This window comes from Rhinoderma darwinii, chromosome 3 (assembly GCF_050947455.1).
Source record: "Rhinoderma darwinii isolate aRhiDar2 chromosome 3, aRhiDar2.hap1, whole genome shotgun sequence".
Taxonomy (NCBI): Eukaryota; Metazoa; Chordata; class Amphibia; order Anura; family Rhinodermatidae; genus Rhinoderma; species Rhinoderma darwinii.
This window is the reverse complement of record NC_134689.1, coordinates 347,317,187-347,334,649: the sequence shown is the minus strand read 5'-3', so window position 1 is coordinate 347,334,649 and position 17,463 is coordinate 347,317,187.

Sequence of the window (17,463 nt, the reverse complement as noted above, 5' to 3'; positions counted from 1 at the left end):
AAATGTATGAATGACACATGGGGTAATAATATAAATTAAACGTAATGAATAAAGTAAATTATGATGGTTAACAATAACACATAAAGTGAATGGGAGCATAACATTATGTTTATTCTAGAAACATAGAGCTATACATATTATTCCTTGGCAGGGATGAGGGCCCATTTAGTATTAATAGTTGCTTAGACATTATTTCTGCATTTGTAACTGGCAGACACAGTAAAAAACAGATTTAGTGTAATTCTTATTCATTCTAGTGAGAATTATTCCATTATAATGTCATTCCTTGACACTTTTTCCAGATGGATCCTTGAAGGAACAGAATTACTTAAGAGGCAAATCAGTCATCTATGTATTTATTTTCTTTTAATAGTGTATGACGTCCAGATAGGCATAATAGGATTGGAGGAGGATTTAAAATACCGCATGGGGAGCCTTAATTTGAAAAAATTATCTAATGGCAACTAAACTATTGCTGTGTTAAAAGATTAATATGAAATCCACAGGATGCAAAAGCAAGAAGATCCAGGAAAAGTGAATCTTTCTCAGACGTCCGGGATGGAACATTAACCCTTTTTCTTGTATAGCAGTAGAACGTTTACTGTCTGCCTTTCTTTGGGTTGAGTTATTTATGCATCCTGGGGTCAGAGTCGCTCTATAATCAGTTTTTGATGCTCTGTAAGGAAATGAAACGCGATGGACTGAGAATAATTAGAATTTTAATTGCATTAGCAAAGCTGCTTTGTCTTGGGACCTTCATGTGGGAGACAGAATGTGGCACTCAAGTATTGCAAAGGACAAGTAAATTCCTGGTGGTATAAACATTATGGTTTTCAGTCACTAAGCAGAAATTGAGGTCGCTGACCATCCTTCATTGTATAGGGTTGAAAGAAATGAATCTCACATAACTGTGTTATATTAAATTGCAATGGCATGATGGGGAACTGGGAAACATCAAGGTCCGCCAAGGCAGCTTATAGTAAAGCCCCAAAAATACAAACAACTTTGTGAGGCTGAAACTTTTAACCCCATTCTAAAATAGTTTTCCTTTCGAAAAATTACTGGGACATTTTTGTTTAATGTCAATCTTAGATTATATTAGAATTCGTAGTACTATAGTGTTAAAGAACATGGCCTACATGTCAATTTGTCAATAATATCTTTAAAAAAAATTACATTTTTGCAATCGCAATATTCTGATATATGTCCGGTATCAACTCATTTACCAAAATTGTTTTACATAGAAAACTTACATCCAATTCAGGGTATGACAAGTCCAAGATGAGCTGCGCTACATTTTTATTATATGCCATATTTGACAGCTTTGCTATCATACGAACAATACTATTGATAAATGACTCCCAATACAGTCACATCTTTAAAGGGACATTCAAAAATTCACTCTCAGAGTTCACTTTACTGCTCGTTAGATACTAATCTCACTGCAGTTTTGTACTTTTAACTAACTTTAATAAGTTACAGAGAAACGGATGTATCTCTATATGGGTGTGTTTAAAAGTAAAAGTACAACTGGGCGTGTATTATGTGCGTACATCGGGGCGTTTTTAATACTTTTACTAGCTGGGCGCTCTGATGAGAAGTATCATCCACTTCTCTTCAGAACGCCCAGCTTCTGGCAGTGCAGACACAGCGTGTTCTCGAGAGATCACGCTGTGACGTCACTCACAGGTCCTGCATCGTGTCAGACGAGCGAGGACACCGGCACCAGAGGCTACAGTTGATTCTGCAGCAGCATCAGCGTTTGCAGGTAAGTAGCTACATCGACTTACCTGCTAACGCCGATGCTGCTGCAGAATCAACTGAAGCCTCTGGTGCCGGTGTCCACGCTCGTCTGACACGATGCAGGACCTGTGAGTGACGACACAGCGTGATCTCTCGAGAACACGGCTGAGTCTGCACTGCCAGAAGCTGGGCGTTCTGAAGAGAAGTGGATGATACTTCTCATCAGAGCGCCCAGCTAGTAAAAGTATTAAAAACGCCCCGATGTACGCACATAATACACGCCCACTTGGACTTTTACTTTTAAACACACCCACTTGGACTTTTGCACGCCTCATTTGCATAACTACAAAAATGGTCATAACTTGGCCAAAAATGCTCGTTTTTTAAAAATAAAAACGTTACTGTAATCTACATTGCAGCGCCTATCTGCTGCAATAGCAGATAGGGGTTGCAAAATCTGGTGACAGAGCCTCTTTAAAGGACGTCTCCAGTCAAAAACCTGGAAATTAAAGTTATCTGTAATGCAGAGGTGGCTGAGTTCATGGAGTCCCTGAACTGTACAATTACTTGGGTGAACCAACTGAAACAAAGAGGAATCCCAGATCCAGACCTCCACAGATTTTATTCAACTTTAGAAAAAGACCCAGAAACTCTATGAACGTGGGGGGTGTCCTAAAGACTACTGTCCCTTAGGGCCTGGTGTTCTCACTATGGCACTTTTTCTTTTTTCATAAGTTTTACTGCAGAAGTAGTCATACTTGCCATATACAGCCAATTGAAAAGTATAGTCAAAATACAGTTGTGAGTCAATATAAGGGTATGTTCACACGAGGGCGTCCGTTACGGCTGAAATTACGGGGATGTTTCAGCCTGAAAACATCCCCGTAATTTCAGCCGTTACGGCATGTGCAGGCGCTTGAACGGCGCGTCAATTACGGATGTAATTGGCGCTGCTATTCATTGGAGTCAATGAATAACGGCTCCAATTACGGCCAAAGAAGTGACAGGTCACTTCTTTGACGCGGGCGTCTATTTACGCGCCGTCATTTGACAGCGGCGCGTAAATTACGCCTCGTGTGAACAGACAAACGTCTGCCCATTGCTTTCAATGGGCAGATGTTTGTCAGCGCTATTTTCAGCGCTATTTTCGGATGTAATTCGGGGCAAAAACGCCCGAGTTACGTCCGTAAATAGGCCGTGTGAACATACCCTTAGTGATAAACATTTCAAGTAATAGTTGGCCAGAATCATGAGTCACACACATTCCAAGTAGCATATGCTTTAAGAGCTGAAAGTTTATGTTGAAGCACAACAACCGCCTCAAATTCGGTCAAACTTTTCAGGGAGTTTACGGTATTTATAGACAATCCTTTAATTGATTTATTATAGATTTACATTGAAGCAAGTTTGGTGGTCTAGAGTTAATCCATCAAGCTGCAATAGACTTTCAGGTAAAAAAAAAAAGGTTTCCTGCATAAAAATATAATAGTAATGTTGTCATTGCTCACTATCAAATAACCTAAATAAACAAATTAAAGGGTCTAAAGGGTCTAAAGTGCGGAATTCCCAAAACATTAGAAATTAGGGCTATTACCTGACTCAAAAACGGTGCTTAAAGATGTGCAGTCCAATATCATGTGCCAAAAGTTGGCACGTTTGGGATATCATCGGGGACAAAAAAAGGGAAAGGGGTCCTGCCCATTCTCATATATTAATGGGTAAGTTTATTTTTGGCGGCTGGAGAAACTAAGGTGTGTGTTTGCAAGTTCTCTGACCAAGTTTCACTAGTAATGCCAGATATTTGAGTCTGCGTTCCTGAACGTTTTGGCAGAAAAATAAGTGACAAGCTAGTAATGAGAAGATAAGCATACATGGCTAAACTAAATCACAAAGTACATGAGAAATAAGGATTCCTATTAGGGAGTATTTCGAAATGGGTCGCTTAATGGGAGATAATTGGCTAGTGAGGGCATGGCGCAAATGGAGGAACCCAATGAATAGGAGCAGAGCTGCAGTAACCCAGCATGGCCGCTATACAGTGGTCGGAGTCATCTGCTTCTGGTACCGACCCTTCATACAGATGTAGCCAAGTTTATCTTGACTCTGATAACTTGCTGCAGCGTGATATCGCACAACAAAAGCCATTGAAGAGTCATTGAAAAAATCAAGATGAAGGATCTTGCCACTGTGTATTTAATGCGTTAAAAGTCAAGATAAAGACGGCTACATCTGTAGCTTCCAGATCAGCTGATCGGTGCAGGGTCCGGGTATCATTCCCCCACCAATCATTTACTGATGACCTATCCTGTGAATAAGTCATTAGTATGAAAAAACAGCCCCCAGCCTGGACCACTCCTTTAAGGTCTCCAGTCTTTGACGTCAGCCGGGTAGAATGCAGAGCAGGTACCCATGATATTGCCCTAGTAAAGGGATGCCACAGCTCCGGATTAATGACAGAATGGCTCAGCAGAGTCGACGAGCATCCAGTCAGGAAGACAGAGTGCTGCGGTGGGTTTGGTGTAACCCCTGGCATTCCCCCTGCTGGGCAGTTAGAGTTCCTTGTGGATCGTTACTTGGTTGCTATTCCTAACAACCCTATTCAACATATTCAGCGTTCAGATTTACTAAGACTGGCGTTTCATATGTTGTAAAGTTTTTGTGCAAAACAAGTATGCACCAGAATTTTTTACTTTTTTTCCAGCAGTAAAGTGGCGTAAACCACTTAATTAATTTCCCCTATGTCTTTTTACAAGTAATGGGTACCCATAAACAGTAAGTAAGATTATAGAGTGGGGATTGACAATTACCTGTGCAAAACAGAATTCACACCTTCTTCCCAGAAGATGTTTTTTTCTCATCTTCTTTCTTATTTCTTCTGCCCTTTTTGTCTGCCACACGCTTTATTCTCAGAAACTCTGAAAGTTATGTTCATTATACAATTGTTGAAAAAAACATTTAACTGTGTAAATCACCATCCCTTAAGGCTAAGTCTCCAGGTGACTGTCTTCATTCTACACACAGCAGCTATGGCAAATCTTCAAAGCTTAACCGTGAGATTGGCAGCATGCATGCACTGCTGGTTGTCTTACGAGGGGTATTAAGATTTCCTTCCTGAGCCCTCAATACAATCTTATCACTGCTTGACTGAGCGTCTTATCTTTATCTTATCTGTGCAACTCAGATGCTTCTTATCTCAGATGAGGTAGGTAAGAATTAGTAAGTGAGATGTCACATACAGTACCTGGCCCGTATGCCCATCGATAAATTAATAACTCCTTTCAAGTCACGTGGTGACAACCAAAAGCCAGAGCTGTCAGGCATTAAAAAAAAAAAATTAAATACAGGCAAGATTTTATCTTAACATTAAAATGAATGTTTTAATCCTCTGATCACTATCATTGCATCTGTCTCTCCTGGTAGTGTTTTTTGTAAAAAAAAATTAGTCATACAACTTGTATAGGATTATTAATAAAGGAATAATGTTATTATTAAAGAAATTACATATTTTAGTATGTAAAAAAACCATACATACCACAACAAAGTACTTGCACCTTTTCAATGGTCCCCTTTTATTGCACATTTCACACTGAATGCTGTTTCTGAATTATCACTATTTATTTAAGGAAACAAGTTATCCAACAACCAAATCAATGCTTCCCCTATCATTTCTGAACCCCCTGACATGACCAAATTTTACACCCCACCTCACTTTCCCTTTCTGCTGTGAAATCTGGTTTGAGGGTTAATGATAATATCCTTGGTGGTCTAGGGTGACTAGAATTTAGTATAGTTTATCTCTGGTGGTCTATGAGTGCAAGCCCTGGTGATTTAGTGTAGTGAAGGGATTCATGGCAACATAACTGGTTGTCAAGAAGGGTGTAAGTGTTAAGCCTAACTTTCCTGAGGGTCTAGGTCAGTAAAGGGATAAATGGCAACACTCCCGATGGTCTAGGGTGGTTTAGTCCTGGAATTAAGAAGTTGGTCCAAATATAGGTTTATGAGTGGCCTTAGGGAAGTGCGAGCAGCCGGCAGTACATTGCATCACACTTAGTTGATTGGCATCAGTGACTGGCACATCAGTTGCTTTAACAAGAAAGCAATCATGAATCATAAAAAAAACTCTTGTTGAGACGGGCATGGTGTATGTTGTCAAAGGGGCTTCCATTTGGAATATTGGGTGGTCGTTCAATGGGTGATACTGCACCCACTTACAAAACAATTAGCATAACAAAATGATTTATGCAGTAATACAGCTAGGCTGAGGACATATGCTATATGAGTCACCCGTGGTACACGTGAATATCACAAAACTGTAGGTCATGCCTAACACGCATTGTTTCAAGGCACTTACCAACCCGCCCGTCATGTTTCGCTATCATTGTAATTGCTTAAGCTATTATATTTTTCACCTTTACTTATTTTAAAACCAGTTGGAAAATGCCTCCAAGGCAACAATTACACTTGATGATATTTCTCACATTTGGGCTGTATTAAATATAAAATTGGGAAATAGCAGAGAACACCATCTGGGAATTGTCTTCTGTGATATTCAGCAGAACAGAGGGTGTGCTAAAAATAGCTTCATTGCTGGATTTTTTTGTATAACTTTTTTCTATGATTTTCTCATAGATGTGAGAAGAATTAATATAGATAGGTATGAGATTGATTAAATAAAGAGAGATTAGACAGACAGACAGACAGGCAGACAGACAGACAGATAGATAGATAGATAGATAGATAGAAATATACCAAGTCCAGCAGCACCGGCAGCGTGTGGGTGCAGGCTCTGAGGGACAGACCAAGTCCCAGATACACAGAAGTCAAAAAATGAGCAGCAACTCCAATAGTGTGAAAAAAGTGGGTACTTTTAATGCCCGTGCAACGTTTCAGCTCCGTTCACTGGAGCCTTTCTTAAGCAAATGACACAGTGTAGGATCACACAATATAACAGGAAGCTAATCAAGCAGTGTTACAACATAATCAGTGAAACAGTGAATCAGTTATACAGAGAAATCAATATATGGAATCACATATAACATTGGTGTGTGGTAGAGAAACACAACAGTATATAAAATGACTGTATTAATAAATACTGACAAGTGTATGTACAAAATCACATAAATAGGATATGTGCAAACAGGTGTAGCGTGAGTTAAAAGGATTACATCACCTCTCATTTTCTCACAAGTGTTGATCGCCGAAAACGGCATCCGGGCTGCGCAACTGCGCATTCTCCCCTGTCATTCTCTACAGGGGGCTGTATGGCATTCCCTACAGGGGGGGCTGTATGGCGTTCTCTACAGAGGGGGCTGTATGGCGTTCTCTACAGGGGGGGCTGTATGGCGTTCTCTACAGGGGGGCTGTATGGCGTTCTCTACAGGGGGGCTGTATGGCGTTCTCTACAGGGGGGCTGTATGGCGTTCTCTACAGGGGGGCTGTATGGCGTTCTCTACAGGGGGGAGGCTGTATGACGTTCCCTACAGGGGGGGCTGTATGGCGTTCCCTACAGGGGGGGCTGTATGGCGTTCCCTACAGGGGGGGGCTGTATGGCGTTCCCTACAGGGGGGCTGTATGGCGTTCCCTACAGGAGGGGGCTGTATGGCGTTCCCTACAGGTGGGGGCTGTATGGCGTTCCCTACAGGGGGGCTGTATGGCGTTCCCTACAGGGGGGGCTGTGTGGCGTTCCCTACAGGAGGGGGCTGTATGGCGTTCCCTACAGGGGGGCTGTATGGCGTTCTCTACAGGGGGAGCTGTATGGCATTCTCTACAGGGGGGGGCTGTATGGCGTTCTCTACAGGGGGGCTGTATGGCGTTCTCTACAGAGGGGACTGTATGGCGTTCTCTACAGAGGGGGCTGTATGGCGTTCTCTACAGGGGGGCTGTATGGCGTTCTCTACAGGGGGGCTGTATGGCATTCTCTACAGGGGGGGCTGTATGGCGTTCCCTACAGGAGGGGGCTGTATGGCGTTCCCTACAGGTGGGGGCTGTATGGCGTTCCCTACAGGGGGGGCTGTATGGCGTTCCCTACAGGGGGGCCGTATGGTGTTCCCTACAGGGGGGCTGTATGGCGTTCCCTACAGGAGGGGGCTGTATGGCGTTCCCTACAGGGGGGGCTGTATGGCGTTCCCTACAGGGGGGGCTGTATGGCGTTCTCTACAGGGGGGCTGTATGGCGTTCTCTACAGGGGAGCTGTATGGCCTTCTCTACAGGGGGGCTGTATGGCGTTCTCTACAGGGGGGCTGTATGGCGTTCTCTACAGGGGGGAGGCTGTATGACGTTCCCTACAGGGGGGGCTGTATGGCGTTCCCTACAGGGAGGGCTGTATGGCGTTCCCTACAGGGGGGGCTGTATGGCGTTCCCTACAGGGGGGGGGCTGTATGGCGTTCCCTACAGGGGGGCTGTATGGCGTTCCCTACAGGAGGGGGCTGTACGACGTTCCCTACAGGGGGGGCTGTATGGCGTTCCCTACAGGGGGGGCTGTATGGCATTCCCTACAGGGGGGCTGTATGGCGTTCTCTACAGGGGGGCTGTATGGCGTTCTCTACAGGGGGGCTGTATGGCGTTCTCTACAGGGGGGCTGTATGGCGTTCTCTACAGGGGGGAGGCTGTATGACGTTCCCTACAGGGGGGGCTGTATGGCGTTCCCTACAGGGGGGGCTGTATGGCGTTCCCTACAGGGGGGGGCTGTATGGCGTTCCCTACAGGGGGGGGGGCTGTATGGCGTTCCCTACAGGGGGGCTGTATGGCGTTCCCTACAGGAGGGGGCTGTATGGCGTTCCCTACAGGTGGGGGCTGTATGACGTTCCCTACAGGGGGGCTGTATGGCGTTCCCTACAGGGGGGCTGTATGGCGTTCCCTACAGGGGGGGCTGTATGGCGTTCCCTACAGGAGGGGGCTGTATGGCGTTCCCTACAGGGGGGCTGTATGGCGTTCTCTACAGGGGGAGCTGTATGGCGTTCTCTACAGGGGGGGCTGTATGGCGTTCTCTACAGGGGGGCTGTATGGCGTTCTCTACAGAGGGGGCTGTATGGCGTTCTCTACAGAGGGGGCTGTATGGCGTTCTCTACAGGGGGGCTGTATGGCGTTCTCTACAGGGGGGCTGTATGGCGTTCTCTACAGGGGGGGCTGTATGGCGTTCCCTACAGGAGGGGGCTGTATGGCGTTCCCTACAGGTGGGGGCTGTATGGCGTTCCCTACAGGGGGGGCTGTATGGCGTTCCCTACAGGGGGGCCGTATGGTGTTCCCTACAGGGGGGGCTGTATGGCGTTCCCTACAGGAGGGGGCTGTATGGCGTTCCCTACAGGGGGGGCTGTATGGCGTTCCCTACAGGGGGGGGCTGTATGGCGTTCTCTACAGGGGGGCTGTATGGCGTTCTCTACAGGGGGGCTGTATGGCGTTCTCTACAGGGGGGCTGTATGGCGTTCTCTACAGGGGGGCTGTATGGCGTTCTCTACAGGGGGGCTGTATGGCGTTCTCTACAGGGGGGAGGCTGTATGACGTTCCCTACAGGGGGGGCTGTATGGCGTTCCCTACAGGGAGGGCTGTATGGCGTTCCCTACAGGGGGGGCTGTATGGCGTTCCCTACAGGGGGGGGGCTGTATGGCGTTCCCTACAGGGGGGCTGTATGGCGTTCCCTACAGGAGGGGGCTGTATGGCGTTCCCTACAGGTGGGGGCTGTACGACGTTCCCTACAGGGGGGGCTGTATGGCGTTCCCTACAGGGGGGCTGTATGGCGTTCCCTACAGGGGGGGCTGTATGGCGTTCCCTACAGGAGGGGGCTGTATGGCGTTCTCTACAGGGGGAGCTGTATGGCGTTCTCTACAGGGGGGGCTGTATGGCGTTCTCTACAGGGGGGCTGTATGGCGTTCTCTACAGAGGGGCTGTATGGCGTTCCCTACAGGAGGGGGCTGTATGGCGTTCCCTACAGGTGGGGGCTGTATGGCGTTCCCTACAGGGGGGGCTGTATGGCATTCCCTACAGGGGGGCCGTATGGCGTTCCCTACAGGGGGGGCTGTATGGCGTTCCCTACAGGGGGGCTGTATGGCGTTCCCTACAGGAGGGGGCTGTATGGCGTTCCCTACAGGTGGGGGCTGTACGACGTTCCCTACAGGTGGGGGCTGTACGACGTTCCCTACAGGGGGGGCTGTACGGCGTTCCCTACAGGGGGGGGGCTGTATGGCGTTCCCTACAGGAGGGGGCTGTATGGCGTTCCCTACAGGGGGGCTGTATGGCGTTCTCTACACGGGGAGCTGTATGGCGTTCTCTACAGGGGGGGCTGTATGGCGTTCTCTACAGGGGGGCTGTATGGCGTTCTCTACAGAGGGGGCTGTATGGCGTTCTCTACAGAGGGGGCTGTATGGCGTTCTCTACAGAGGGGGCTGTATGGCGTTCTCTACAGGGGGGCTGTATGGCGTTCTCTACAGGGGGGCTGTATGGCGTTCTCTACAGGGGGGCTGTATGGCGTTCTCTACAGGAGGGGGCTGTATGGCCTTCCCTACAGGGGGGCTGTATGGCGTTCTCTACAGGGGGAGCTGTATGGCGTTCTCTACAGGGGGGGCTGTATGGCGTTCTCTACAGGGGGGCTGTATGGCGTTCTCTACAGAGGGGCTGTATGGCGTTCCCTACAGGAGGGGGCTGTATGGCGTTCCCTACAGGTGGGGGCTGTATGGCGTTCCCTACAGGGGGGGCTGTATGGCGTTCCCTACAGGGGGGCCGTATGGCGTTCCCTACAGGGGGGCTGTATGGCGTTCCCTACAGGGGGGCTGTATGGCGTTCCCTACAGGAGGGGGCTGTATGGCGTTCCCTACAGGTGGGGGCTGTACGACGTTCCCTACAGGGGGGGCTGTATGGCGTTCCCTACAGGGGGGCTGTATGGCGTTCCCTACAGGGGGGGGCTGTATGGCGTTCCCTACAGGAGGGGGCTGTATGGCGTTCCCTACAGGGGGGCCGTATGGCGTTCCCTACAGGGGGGGCTGTATGGCGTTCCCTACAGGAGGGGGCTGTATGGCGTTCCCTACAGGTGGGGGCTGTATGGCATTCCCTACAGGGGGGGCTGTATGGCGTTCCCTACAGGGGGGGCTGTATGGCGTTCCCTACAGGGGGGGGCTGTATGGCAAATACGCAAACGAACCCCCACCGAAGAAACCACTACATCCTCAAAAAGCAAACCCCTGGGACGAGCCGCCCCCATAGGAACTAGTTCCAAAATTCGCAAAGCCCCGAAAAAACATAACGAGAAAGCCGCTGAAAACAAAACGGACTCATATGGAGAAGAACAAACCTACGGTAGCGCCGCTATAAGTTCCTGAAATAAAGAAAAGGACACTGGTCGACGCGACTCCCTCCTGGAAGCCAACTTCCTCCAACCCTTCAAGGCTTGCAAAATAAAAAATGACTTGGTCACATCCGACCACCCCCTTAACTTGGAAAAGAAAGCAACCCCGGCCAGACGCCGCTGAGCTACCACCCCCGAAACACCACACTCGCGCAAAGCTGTTAAATATTCGAGCGTCATGGTCGTACGCAGCACCGGATCCTCCCCTACTAGTCTATCCCCCGCAGCGCTCAACCATTCCTTCCACGCATTACCGTAAGTATCCCAGTTAGAGGGCGCAAGGGACGACCTCACCAATGGCACTAACTCCGATCCAGCAACCTCCACAAGAACTCCGGGCAGCTGGTCCCCTCCTGCTCCGCCTGCGGGCAAAGAGAGCGAAAAACTTGCCAATGAAAACAAGATAAGGCATCAGCGACAACATTGTGAACACCTGGAATATGGCGAGCTCGAAAACGGATGTTACACTGCAAGCAACGCAACACCAAATGACGGAGCAAAGCCAAAACCGGACCTGAGGAAGAAGTAAGATGGTTAACGCTCTTCAGGTCTGTGTCTGTTGTAGCGTCCATGGCCACGGGCCGTCGGATTTACTCACCCCCCGACGCCCGCACCATGAATCCGTGAGCGCTGGTCCCCATCTCCTTCCTAGGAGACACCAGCGCTCACTTCCGCTCCGGTCTGCTGTGTTTCTTAGGGTGCGCACGCACGCTCGTGCCCGCTCTTAAAAGGCAAGCGCACATACCAGTGAAACAATCATCATCATCAATCAGAAGATAGGCCGGTCAGCGGGATAAAATGTGCCATCTTAGAGAATCGGTCCACCACCACCCAGACGGTGTTGCATCCTGCAGAGGGGGGAAGGTCTGTGACAGAGTCCATAGCAATGTGCTACCAGGGGGAATTGGGTACAGGCAGAGGTTGAAGCAGGCCGGCAGGCTTGGAGTGAGTAACTTTGTTAGAGGCACACACCGTGCAAGAAGAGACAAAGTCCAGAACATCTTTAGGTAGCGTGGGCTACCAGGAGTGACGAGCAATCAAGTCTCGGGTTTTACGGACACCAGGGTGCCCAGCCACTTTAGAACTGTGTCCCCAGCAGAGCATTCTTCTCCTGTCTGCCAACCGAACAAAAGTCCTCCCTGGAGGGATGTCTCTAACCTGCAGAGGATTAGCAGTGACAATGCAGGACGGGTCTATGATAGTCTGAAGGGACTCCACCGTGCCTTCAGTCTCAAACAATCTGGACAGGGCATCGGCCCTCACATTCTTGTCCGCGGGACGGTAGTGGAGCACAAACTGGAAACGGGTGAAGAACAGCGACCACCTGGCTTGACGGGGATTCAGTCGTTGTGCAGACTGAAGGTAGGTAAGGTTCTTGTTGTCTGTGAAAATCAGGATGGGGTGAGCATCACCCTCTAGAAGATGTCTCCACTCCTCCAGAGCCAATTTGATGGCCAGTAGCTCCCGATCGCCAATAGAGTAATTGCGCTCAGCAGAAGAAAAAAGTTTTGAGTAGTAGCCACATACTACTGCCTTTCTTTTGGAGCTCCTCTGGAACAAAAGTGCACCTGCACCAATAGAGGAAGCGTCCACTTCCAGTGAGAACTGCCGACATACGTCTGGATGATGGAGGATCGAGGCTGAAGTGAAGGCTTTCTTGAGGCAAATAAATACGGACTCTGCCTCTTGAGTCCACACCTTGGCGTTCACACCCTTCTTGGTAATGGTAGAGATGGGAGCCGTCAGAGATGAGATTTTAGAAATAAACTGCCGATAGAAATTGGCGAATCCCAGGAACCATTGTATGGCCCTTAAACCTTGAGGATGTGGCCACTCCAGGACAGCTTTCACTTTCTCAGGATCCATCTTGAGACCTTGGTCCGAGATGATGTAGCCCAAGAAGGGCAGAGAACTCCTCTCAAAGACGCACTTCTCTAGCTTGGTGTATAAATGATTCTCCCTTAATGGTAGTAGAACCTGACGGACATGCCTCCGATGAGTCGTTGGATCTGGGGAGAAAATCAAAATATCATCGAGATAAACAACAACACAGGCATAGAGGAGATCTCGGAAGATATCATTAACAAATTCCTGAAACACTGCGGGAGCGTTACACAGTCCGAAGGGCATCACTAGGTATTCGTAGTTCCCGTCCCGGGTGTTAAATGCCATCTTCCATTCATCACCCCGGCGAATCCGGACTAGATTATAAGCACCCCGTAGGTCCAGCTTAGAAACATTTTTGACTATTCGTATGCGATCAAACAGCTCAGATATGAGTGGCAATGGGTATTTGTTCTTGACCGTGATCAGGTTGAGACCACGGTAGTCAATGCAGAGTCGAAGGGATCCGTCCATTTTAAGGAAGAAGAATCGAGGCCCGGCCAGGGAGTAAGACTTTCGTATGAATCCCCTCTCCAGATTCTCCTTGATATAGGCCAACATGGATAGAGACTCTGGCAAGGAGAGAGGATATACCCGACCACAGGGGAGAAAGGCATTAAGAACCAGTTCAATGGGGCAGTCATAAGTCTGATGTGGAGGCAGCGTCTCAGCCTCCCTTTTGCTGAAAATATCTGCATACTGAGCAAACTTGGGGGGGGGGCAGTCCCGTCAAAGACTGAGGAAGAGGAGGCTTCACATGATGGATCTGCAACAGACAACGACCATGGCACTTGGAGCCCCATTGGAGAACCTCTCCAGAATTCCAGTCCAGGACTGGGCATGTAGTCGAAGCCAAGGCAGGCTCAGCAGAACAGGATTGATGGCCTTGGGCAAAACAAGGAAAGAAATCAGTTCAGAATGAAGGACTCCAACCTGGAGCTTCGACGGCTTGGTTTTAGAATCAATGGGATCAGGCAGAGGCAGTCCATTAATTGGCAACAGCCAAAGACCTTTCTAGGGGAACTGTGGGCAACTGAAGATGATCCACTAGCTCTCTCTGGATGAAGTTTGCAGCAGAACCAGAGTCAAGATAGGCAGAAACTTGATGTGTCCTCTCGCCGGATACTAGGGTCACAGGAATAGTCAGCTTGGAACAGAATGCTTTATTAGGTACCGTTCCATCTATGGTTGTCTCTCCAATCAATCCTAGGCAATGGGGTTTCTCTGGCCTCTGGGGACAGAGACGCACAATATGGCCTCCGAGGCCGCAATACAAAGTCCAGAAGTGCGTCTGCGTTGTTTCTCCTGGCTAGACAATTTGACATAGTTACTCTGCATAGGATCCTCTGGTGAGATGACTTAGGAGGATTGCTGGAAAGTAGAATCCAGCCTAGGAAGTTCTCTCTCCCGGAGAACCTCTTGGGAACGCTCCCGGATCCTCATGTCAACCCGGGAGGCAAGTAGGATAAGATTGTCCAGGGTAGATGGCAGATCGCGAGCAGCCAGCTTGTCCTTAATCCCTGAAGACAGTCCCTGCCAGAATGTGGCCACCAAAGCTTCGTTGTTCCAGTTCAATTCAGCAGCCAGGATACGGAACTGAATGGCATGCTCGCCCATGGAGAGGTCTCCATGGTGTAGGGTCAGCAAGGATGCAGCCGCCGAAACTCTCCCAGGTTCCTCAAAGATCGAGCGGTCTCTGGTCCCTGGTGTTCCCACAGAGGATTAGCCCATGCCAGGGCTTTGCCAGTAAGGAGAGAGATGATGAAGGCGATCCTGATGTCATCCGAAGAGAAAGACCTGGCATGTAGTCTGAAGTGGATCAGGCACTGATTCAAAAATCCCCTGCAGGTCCTCGGGTCTCCGTCATAACGTGGAGGTAGCGGCAAGAAGCACAGGGGATTGGTACCGGTACAGACAGGAAGTGTAGCAGGCGGAACAGCAGGAATGGGTGCGGTGACGACTGTGGTAGAAACAAGCAGCCGATGGGCTATAGCGTTCACCGACAGGAGGAGTTGGTCTTGTCGTGACTGGAGATCCTCCATCTCGGCCAGCATGGCTTGTGTCGTCAAGGTCTCAGGTTGACCAGTGGGGTCCGTGGCCTGAGCGTACTGTCACGAAGCGGGTTTGTGAACCCACTTGGACGTACCGCCGTAGTGGGGAGGCAGCTGGCCAAACAACAGGAAACCCCAGCAATACAATGTCCCGCACAAGGGTACGTGGATAGTACAGACAGTGGCCGCAGCTCTGGCACTGATGGAGATGGGTGCAGCAGATAACGCCAGACGTAGCGGATTCCTCTGGACGTGGGAGATGACACAGGACGTGGCGGATTCCTCCGGACATGGCAGATGACACAGGACGTGGTGGACTCCTCTGGACGTGGAAGATTCCTCCGGATGTGACAGATGACACAGGACGTGGCATGACTCGACACTATAGGCACAGCACGGGATACAGGAACAGGTAACAAGGCAAAGGTAACAACTGGAACGGGAAACACTAAGGGACCATTTGCAAGACAGACTGGGAAAACTAGCAATGCTCAGGCAAGGATCAGAAGGCCTGGGGCCTTCTTATAGACCAGAAAATCATGGCAGTTAATGATGATTTCCTTTGTGTGTGCGCTGGCTCTTTAAGGCTGGGCACAAGCGTGCGCGCGCACTTTACGGGACACAGCAGACTGAAGCGGAAGTGAGATGGGGACCAGCGCTCACGGATCCATGGCCGTGGGCATCGGGAGGTGAGTAAACCCGACGGCTTGCGGCCATGGACGCTACAGTTACTCTCTCCAAGCCTGCCGGCCTGCTCCAACCCCTGCCTGTACCCAATGCCCCCTGGTAGCACATTGCGATGGACTTTGTCACAGACCTTCCCCCATCAGCAGGATGCAACACTGTCTGGTTGGTGGTGGACCGATTCTCTAAGATGGCACATTTTATCCCGCTGACCGCCTACCTACTGCTCCCCGACTGGTGAGGCTCTTCATTCAACACATCTTTTGCTTGCATGGCTTTCCTCTTCACATTGTGTCTGACCGGGGGGTTCAGTTTACCTCAAAGTTCTGGAGAGCCCTCTGTAAACTCCTGGATGTGAGATTTGACTTTTCCCTCAGCCTATCACCCCCAGTCCAATGGGCAAGTTGAGAGGATCAACCAGATCATGGAGAATTATCTCTTCATCTCTTCACAGCACGATAACTGGGTACAACTTCTTCCATGGGCCGAGTTCTCGTACAACAACTACACAAGTGAATCCACCACTTCCACTCCATTTCACATTGTGTACAGTCAACATCCCAGAGACCCTCTTCCAATGTCGACTACATCTCAGGTACCCGCTGCTGACTCTGCATATGGGGACTTTCTGCAAATCTGGCAACAGACCCGGTCCTCTATTTTGCTGGCAGTCGATCGCATGAAGCGAAAGGCAGATACAAAGAGAAAAGAGCCACCTCAGTATCTTCTGGGTACCAAAGTCTGGCTGTCCTCTCGGAACATTCATTTGAAGGTGCCTTCATACAAGTTTGCTCCCAGGTTCCTTGGTCCTTTCGAAATTCTGCAACAAATAAACCCTGTCTCCTATAAGCTGCGGCTGCCTCCTACCCTCAGAATCCCCAACTCCTTTCATTTGTCCCTCCTGAAACCAGTGGTCTTGAACTGCTACAGCAAGACTTCTAGTTCCACAGTTGCCCCCAGCGGTTCTTCTGATGTGTTCGAGGTAACGAACGGAGATCCTGGACTGCAAAAGGGTAGGAGGAAGAACTTTCTATTTGGTGGACTGGAGAGGGTTTGGTCCTGAGGAGAGGTCCTGGGAGCCGGAAGAGAACCTCAGTGCTCCTGCTCTCATTAAAAAATTCCTCTCTTGCTCTCGCCCCAAGAAGCGGGGGGATACTGTAGCTTCCATGGCCACAAGCCGTTGGGTTTACTCACCTCCCGACGCCCGCAGCCATGGATCCGTGAGCGATGGTCCCCATCTCCTTCCTAGGAGACGCCAGCAATCACTTCCGCTCCGGTCTGCAGTGTCTCGTAGGGTGCGCGCGCACGCTCGTGCCCGCTTTTAAAGGGCCAGCACGCACCTGTAAAACAATCATGATCATCAACCACATGAGTTCCTGGTCTGTAAGAAGGCCCCAGCCCTTCTGATCCTTGCCTGAGCGTTGTTAGTTATCCCAAGTCTGTCTTGCAAATGGTACCTTAGTGTTTACTGTTCCAGTCGTTACCCGTGCCCTGTTACCTGTTCCTGTATCTCGTGTTGTTCTTATTCCTGTGCCTATTCGTGTCGGAGTCGTGTCTACTGCACCTGCTGTCGTTGCCACGTCCAGTGTCTTCTGCCACATCGGATACTGCCCTCCACGTCTGGCGCTACCTGCTGCACCGACCTCCATACGTGCTGAAGCCACAGCCACTGTCTGGACTAGTTCAGGTACCCAAGTTTTACTAACTACTACAGACTTTTGTATAGACTCCGCTACGGCGGAGCGGCCTAGTGGGTCCACATACCCA